Below are 7795 nucleotides of genomic sequence, written 5' to 3'. Positions count from 1 at the left end.
TGCTTCATCCAGGGTGGGACTGTCCTATAGGGCAGTTGGGCAGTGCACGATGGGCTGGTCTGACAGATCAGTGTGTGGGCCGGTTTTGTTTTTTACCACTATTCCAGACCATCACATGGTGGTTAAGATGAGTCCGCCCACCGCTCCTCATCTGTTCCCAATGCTGTAACTGCTTATAGCCTTTTTGTTAAGTTAATGGGCTTCTTAGAAGTGGAGATCTCTTGCTACTACAACTTTTGTATGGAACTGGGCAGAATTATATTTTCACTTGTTAGTTTACTTTCAAAATCATTGTGCTCCTTCAATGTTGGATCAAGTTGGTTTGTTACAATTTAGGCTTCTGAAACTAAAAATCCTAGTTGTTTAGTAGTTTGCGGGTCTGTTTTATAGCCAGGTGGAGCTGTTTTTACTACAAACATTGCCTGCAGTAAACAAAAAATAATACAGCTCCCCATTCCTTGCAGAATAGCCATACTGTGTGTCTATACAAGTTCAAAGCTGGGCTGATTTGCAAATGTGGGCCACTTTTTTTTAGCGATCTGGTTAGCTAATGGGGGCCAATTTTATTTTGGTGCATGGGCCTATTTTTTGTATCAGCCTGTCCCTGACTTCATACAAGTTGAATATTACCTGTGCAAAGCGGGTGATTCTTTTGACATGTGAACTGTAATGATGCTTATTTGGTTGGATGTAACGTTGTAGGGGACGTCTCATTACATCTAAGAGAAAGGAGAAATGAGAGCGCCCCAGTTGCACCATCGCCCCTAGCCACCAGGGATCTGCAGGGTGGATAGCTCCACGAGTGCGGGAAACAGAGGAGTCTGAAGAACTTCAATAGTAGGTTGAGGGTCTCAGTGCCTGCCCCTCAACATTGACACTTTGGTGCTGGGGCAGGGCCTCAGCACCACGTACCAGCAATAATTAAGATCCCTGAAGACCAGGTGCAGAAGAAAAGGCCACCAGATATGATAGGCATGCATACATGGCCAAGAAAATAAGTACCGTGGGTGAACATTGCCACGTGAGAGGCCACGGTTTTGCCAGACTGGAAACAAAAAAATGGAAATAAGAAGTCTAAATGACATGCGTTCTCCATCTATGCCCCTAGGATATGAAACAATCTTTCAGCAGTATCAACTGCTACTTCCTTTGGACACTTTGTTGTGGAGTCTGGGTCCTCAGCTTCACCAATTGGAGGTGCGTATTTACTTATGCGAATGTCGCACATGTACCATACTTCATCAGAGGGCCTGCTTCCTGTGGGGCTGAACATCCTCTAGACCTACTCTTTGCCCTACGATTGTGTAGAAGTGCATATCCTGGGAAACTGCTTTTTCTTTATGTGGTACCTCCTTTCTACAATATTAAAACAAATACTGTGTGTCAGCCCCTAAAGCATTTTTTTTTGCTTTGGGCTAGAATTTACCAACTGGGGGTTGAGTGCATTAACTCCTCAACCCCTTTCCTTGTCCCAGTCCTAATGACCTGGGACCCTCTGCCTAGAGACAGGACTTTATTTTAACTTTTAAATTCTTAGAAAAAAGACTTCTCCTGCCATCTCTTGGGTTTGGTCTTTTTTTCCATACTGTACTCCTCCCACAATCATCACACACACACATTGCTGTTCTTGTTATAAGTGATTGTAGAGTGTGGCTAATCACTCTTGAGGGTATCCAGGCACTGAGAAGGGCAGGCCTGAGTGGGGTGGAAGAGATCATGCCTGTTTCATCCGGACGAACCATGTCTTGAGATTCCTTTGGAAGTCCATGATAGAGGAGGAGGTTCTATGGTGTTTCGGCAGGTTGTGCTAGGTCTTGGCTGCAAGGTATGACAAAGAGAGTCCTCCGCGTCTGGTCTTCTTGATGCGAGGGAGGTGTGCTCTTGCCTGGCACACAGATCGAAGGTATCTGGTGGGTTGGTAGAAGTGGAGGCAGTGACTGAGGTAAGCTGGACCAGTGTTGTGGAGAGCATTGTAGAGCTGGGTGGTTAGCTTGAACTTCCATCTTTCCTGGACTAGGAGCCAGTGGTGATTGTTGACGTGTGGAGATAAGTGGTTATTTCGCTGAATGTTCAGGACGGATTTCTGGTTGATTTAAGTTGGCGTACGACATGGGCTTGGATTTCCACATAGAGAGTGTTTCCATAATTAAGTCTACTCACAATAAGAGCCCATTTGTCTGGTGTTCAGTGGGATTCATTACAAAATCTTGTGCAGCATTCGCAGGATGTGGAAGTATGATAGGGAGATAGCGCTGATCTGTCTGCTCATAGAGAAGCAGGTGTCCAGGATGATCCTGAGGTTCTTGGCATGGTCCGCAGGGGTGGGTGGGAGGCCAAGTCACCAAGGGGGGTCACCGGGCAGTGGTTGTTGCCCAAGATTAGGACTTCGGTCTTGTCTGTGTTGAACTCGAGGCAGTTGTTTTGCATCCAAGCAGCGACATTGCTAATGCCCGGTGTAGTTGGGTGGGCATTTCTGTTGGGTTTTGGCCCAGTTTTCTTTGGATATTTTACCCCAGTGTCTTGATGGTGCTTTGGTTTTTTCTGATGGGGTGGCTTGGTGGGCAGGTATCTTGAAACGTATGATTTGGCGGTCAGACCATGTGAGTGGGGTCGTGTGGGTGATGATGGTGAGCCTGTTATTGGAGGAGAAAATAGAGTTGAGGGTGTGGCCTGCTGTTTGGATTGGTCCTTGGATGAGCGGTGTGAGTTCAACGTTGCTGAGGTTGTCGAGGGCTGTGGAGTTAGGGTCTTTGGTATCTTCCAGGTGGAAATTGAGGTACCCGAGGAAGATGTAGTTGGTTAATCTGATGTAGAGGGAAGCGATGAAGTCTGCGATGTAGTAGAGAATTCCACTCAGGCCCAGGAACAGTAGGCCAGGGTTCCCTTAAAGTTGGCGTTGTAATCTGTTCATATTTTGAAGTGGTTTTCCATGACGTTGGTGTCTGAGTCCATGGAGGTGGTGCAGTCAATTATGTTTTTGTAGATGATCGCGAGTCCTCCACCTGGTTTGTGGATTCGATCCTTGTTTATGATTTTGTAGGCGTTTGAGATGCCTGCAGCGATGTCTGGGTTGAAGGCTGGGTTGAGCATGTTTCAGTCAGGAAGAGGAAGTCTGGTGTGTTGCTGTTGAAGAAGTCCCAGATTTTGCTGGAGTGTTTATAGAGGGATCGGATGTTGAGGTGCATTGCGGACAGTTGGTGAAGGGTGGTCGTGGTTGGGTCAGCTGAGATGTGGCATACTAGGTTTTGTAACGGTCCGTTCATGGGCAAAAAAATGTTTAGAGGGGGAGAAAAAGCAGTGATTTCCCATTTTAGCCCCCATCCCAAATTTCCCCTAAATAAATAGCAAGTACTGTTGAACAGATTTATGCCAAACTTGGCATGAAAGTAGAACTTTACTTAAAGTGCGCATTTTATAATTTGGTGTAATCCGTTTAGTAGTTTTTGTGATGAGTGTTTAAAAAAGCTGCCAAGTTCGATTTAAAGGGTGAACACTTTAGTATATCTCTGCCATTTTAACACATTGCGAATCATGTCAATCACATTTTGATAGTTTTTTTTTTCAAACTGTGATTGCTGGAATAGGGCTGAATTTGTTTCTACCAGCTTGAAACTCGAGAGTCTGTTCCGACTTGCAAGTTTCACATCGTGAAAAAAAGATTTGCAGAGCCATGGAGCGGGTCATCCTTAAGGCTGACCTATGCAAGACAGTGGTCAGGGGCATCTAGACACATGGAAAAATAAAGCCACTCTTTAGACAAAAGCGTTGAAAATGGTACATGACTAGCGAGTCAAAGCCAACATGTGCACCGGTAGTGGGGAGCCCATGGCGGGTTGGTTGCAGGGCTTGGCTTCCATTGAGGTCTTGCAGCCAGTCCCCGATGCCGAAGGTCGTGCGCATCAGGGACTGGAGAGCCACAGAATTGAGTGTTAGGCCTGGCCTATGGCGAGGCCCTACAGCGACCCATCGCAGCAAATGGCTAATGTCCATGCGCAGTGGAGATTGAGACTAAACAGCAGGCTAGTTGCAGTGGCTAGGCCCTGCGGCCAACCCCACAGAGCATGACCAAAGGCTGTGTGCAGCAGGGCTTCGGCAGCCACTATTAGCTGGAAGAAAGGAATGGCCTCTGGCCAGGCTCTGCGCTCCATGCACACCACAAAACCGCACACAGCCAGGGCTGAAAATTATGTACATCATAAAAACATCAATCAAACTCACTGGAAAAATAGTGAAAAACGGAGTTATAGTTCTGATGCAAACGAACAAGTTACTTACCTTCGGTAACGCTTTTCTGGTGGATACAGTATCTGCCTGTGGATTTCTCACCTTGTGAATATCCCCTGCGTCAGTATTCCACTGAATTTTTCCTAGCTCTCCACGCCGACGTGGACGTCACAATTCCACAGCTCTGCTCGCGACTCCGTATGACGTCACCGGAGCCATAAGAGAGTCACGTCGGCGTGATGACTTCAGTTCCACCCATTTTTTCCGTGCCTCTGAGGCGAACAGGTGGACTGACACAGACTCAAGTATACATAGTACACAACATTTGAACCAATATATACAGCATAAAGTCAAAAAGGAAAGCTAAAAACATCAGCATTTCCTATAAATGTACTAGATAGAAAACACAATGAATAAACAACCAGCCAAAAAAGGGATCTTTTTAGGTATACAAAGGTGGACAACAGGGAGGTGGGTGGGTCAGTGAGGAATCCACAGGCAGATACTGTATCCACCAGAAAAAGCGTTACCGAAGGTAAGTAACTTGTTCTTCTGATGGATACATCTGCCTGTGGATTCCTCACCTTGTGAATAGATTCCCACAGCAGTCCCACTCCCGGAGGAGGGTGTCCACCCTTTCTATACCAAAAGGTCCTGCAAGACAGAGCGCGCAAACTGTCCCTCCCTCCTCATCTCAAAGTCTAAGCAATAATGCTTTGCGAAAGTATGGAGGGAGGCCCAAGTCGCGGCCTTACAAATGTCTGCAACTGGAACACCCCTGGCCAAAGCAGAGGTGGAAGACTTAGCTCAAGTAGAATGAGCTCTAATACCCTCAGGTGGAACCTTACCAGCCTGGGCGTAGCAGATCTTGATGGTTAGGATGATCCACCTGGAGAGTGTGCGCTTGTGCACAGCTTTGCCTTTTGAGTGTCCAACACAGCCAACGAAGAGCTAATCTTCTAAACGTATTCCTTTAGTTCTGTCCAAATAAAAACTCACTGCTCTTTTATGGTCCAAGCGGTGAAGTCTCTCCTCCTCCTTGGAAGGGTGAGGGGAGGATAAAACACAGGGAGAGTAATGGACTGCCCCAGATGAAAAGGAGTAACTACCTTAGGCAGGAAAGCAGCCCTGGTCCTGAGGACCATCCTTTCAGCATGTACGGTTAAAAACGGGGGTTTTGAACTAAGCTTGAAGCTCACTCACCCTCCTTTCTGAGGTTATGGCTACAAGAAAGACCATTTTAAAGGACAACAGCCTCAAAGGACAGCTATGAAGGGGCTCAAAAGGGGACCCCATCAAAAAAGTTAAAACAAGATTAAGGACCCACTGTGGCATTACAAAGGGAGTAGGTGGAAACCTATTAGTAAGACCTTTGATAAATCTTAAAACAATAGGAGATTTAAATAACAACGGCTGATCCAGAAGACACAGAAAAGCCGATAAGGCTGATAAATAGCCCTTAACCGTGGCCACAGCACAACCCTGCTGAGCCAAGGAAAGAGCAAACCGAAGCACATTTGACAAGTGGGCCTTTATAGGGTCAACGGATCTCTCTCCACACCATTTTACAAACTTAGACCATCTATAGGAATAAATTGACTTAGTGGAGTGTCGCCTGGATGATAATATAACATCCACTACGTCCAGTGGGAGAGAGAAAGAACTCAGGTTGCCCCGTTCAATCTCCAGGCATGAAGGTGCAGGCTCTGGAGGTGGGGGTGTAGAACCTGCCCCTTCGACTGCGAGAGGAGGTCTGCCCTGAGAGGGAGAGGGAGCGAAGGGTGCGACGAAAGGTGAAGTAGATCTGTGTACCACACCCTTCTTGGCCAATCCGGGGCGATCAATATAACTTGGGCCCGGTCTTGGCGAATCTTCCTCAGAACCCAAGGAATCAAGGGTATGGGAGGAAACTCGTAAAGGAGTTGTCAGCCCCAACTCAACTGAAATGCGTCCCCCAACACCCCCTGCATCGGAAACTGGAGACTGCAGAATGACGGGCAATGCGCGTTCTCTTGAGTGGCAAACAGGTCCACCCAAGGAGTCCCCCACGTCCGGAAGATGTGCTGAACCTCTGGATGAAGCCTCCACTCGTGGTCAGCGGAAAACTGTTGACTGAGACTGTCCGCACGTACGTTCAGCACACCGACCATATGATTTGCCATCAAGCAAATCCGATGGTCCTGAGCCCAGGACCAGAGTTGCAAAGTCTCTCTGCAGAGACGGTACGACCCTACTCCTCCCTGCTTGTTGACATACCACATCGCGGTAGTGTTGTCCGTCAGGACTTGAACCGATTGACCGCGAAGGGAAAGGAGAAAGGCCTTGAGCGACAAACGTATCGCCCGCAATTCCAGAAAATTTATATGAAGCAATCTTTCCTCTGGAGACCAAAGACCCTTGATCTTCAGATCCCCCAGATGAGCACCCCATCCTAGGGTGGAGGCATCCGTTATCACTGTGGCCACAGTTGGAGGAAGATGAAAGGACTTTCCTTGAGACAGATTGCCCTCCACGCTCCACCAAGACAGATCCGCTGCAGCTTCTCTGGAGATCCTAACTGACTCCCTTAGATCCCCGTTGTGATGATACCACTGCCACTGGAGCACCCTCATGTGCCAGCGTGCATGGTTGACCAACGGAATGCAGGAGGCAAACAGACCGAGCAGACGAAGGACCTTCAGAACTGGAACAACCGCTCCATTGTGGAATAAAGGGATCATCTCCTGAATATCGAGAATTCTTTGTGGAGGAGGAAATGCTCGACACACAGTAGTGTCCAGAACCTCCCCTATGAACAGGTTGCGCTGAGAGGGAACCAGGTAAGATTTGGGAACATTGATTGAAAAACCCAAGTTGAATAACAGAGCATTCAGCCTCGGCGTATCTGCGGCAGTGCTTTGTTACTCTGTTGCACTCGCACTTTTTAAATTCCTGTTTTGTCGCCTTAGTTATTTTTAGGTTTGTCTCTTCCCCCTGTTTTTAAATACGGCTGGCCCGCTTACCTGCACGCTGTCATCTCACCCGCACAGTAATTTGGTAAACACCGCATTTCGCGGGTCCCTCGCCACTGTCTTGTTGGCGGCCATATTGAGTGAGGGGTGAGCCACATCGCGGTCTAGTCCTCATTCAGGAGGCTCGACCAGCATAAAGGGCAGGCTAAGCAGAGGTGAGTTAGCATTCAGCCTCGGCGTATCTGCAGCAGTGCTTTGTTACTCTGTTGCACTCGCACTTTTTAAATTCCTGTTTTGTCGCCTTAGTTATTTTTAGGTTTGTCTCTTCCCCCTGTTTTTAAATACGGCTGGCCCGCTTACCTGCACGCTGTCATCTCACCCGCACAGTAATTTGGAAAACACCGCATTTCGCGGGTCCCTCGCCACTGTCTTGTTGGCGGCCATATTGAGTGAGGGGTGAGCCACATCGCGGTCTAGTCCTCATTCAGGAGGCTCGACCAGCATAAAGGGCAGCCATGCCTTCGCGCAGCATCATCGCGCAGCGGGATCGCCGGACTTCCGCCGGAGTTACGCCTGAGTTCAGCCCGTCTGCGCCCGTCCGCGCTGAGGACGTGCTGCAG

Source organism: Triturus cristatus, chromosome 7 (assembly GCF_964204655.1).
Source record: "Triturus cristatus chromosome 7, aTriCri1.1, whole genome shotgun sequence".
In the NCBI taxonomy this organism is placed as follows: Eukaryota; Metazoa; Chordata; class Amphibia; order Caudata; family Salamandridae; genus Triturus; species Triturus cristatus.
This window is presented reverse-complemented; position numbering follows the sequence as displayed.